The sequence below is a fragment of the Centrocercus urophasianus genome, unplaced genomic scaffold (assembly GCF_019232065.1).
Source record: "Centrocercus urophasianus isolate 14NV4802_14NV808 unplaced genomic scaffold, USGS_Curo_1.0 seq_20, whole genome shotgun sequence".
NCBI lineage: Eukaryota > Metazoa > Chordata > Aves > Galliformes > Phasianidae > Centrocercus > Centrocercus urophasianus.
In genome coordinates, this window is record NW_024884756.1 from 20,230,478 (window position 1) to 20,230,932 (window position 455).

General features: G+C 58.5%; 1 protein-coding gene across 3 annotated transcripts in view; it reads left to right on the forward strand.

Annotated features, from left to right (window-relative positions):
• The first annotated feature begins 172 nt into the window (after positions 1-172).
• Positions 173-455, forward strand: part of FIGN (fidgetin, microtubule severing factor) — a 99,820-nt gene continuing 99,537 nt past the window's right edge. For all 3 annotated transcript variants that reach the window (XM_042822503.1, XM_042822505.1, XM_042822504.1), the window contains exon 1: positions 173-418. The gene's annotated coding sequence lies outside the window, so the exon portion shown is untranslated. The remainder of the gene's footprint in view (positions 419-455) is intronic.

Here is a 455-nt window from a genome sequence, read left to right on the forward strand (position 1 = left end):
CTGCACCGCCGCGGAAGCCCGCGGGCCCCGTCCCGCCGCCGCGGGGAGAGGGAGCGAGGCCGCCCGCAGCCCTCCGCGGGAAGCGGCGGCCCCGGCGCGCAAAGCCGCGGAGCGCCCCCGCCCCCCGCGCCGCTCCCCCTTTGAAAACTGATCTTTGGCTCTTCTCGTGAAAGTGATTTGAATTTGGCTCGGCGGCGCTCTGCGCAGGCGTCCAGCTGCTGGCATGCTGGCTCCTTGCAAAGCAGCTGTTTTGGGTTTGAAATTCCAACATGGCAGAGGCTGCAGTCAGTCTTCCCTTCAAAAACTTGGAATGATTTCAAATCATAGGCACCTTCACTTAACTCGAGCCCCCATTCATCAGCAAACACACCGGATCGATGCCGCTCTAACCTATCGGGTGCTCGAACCAAATCTCCAGGTAAGAGAATCTTTTTTTTCCTTTTTTTTTTTTTTTT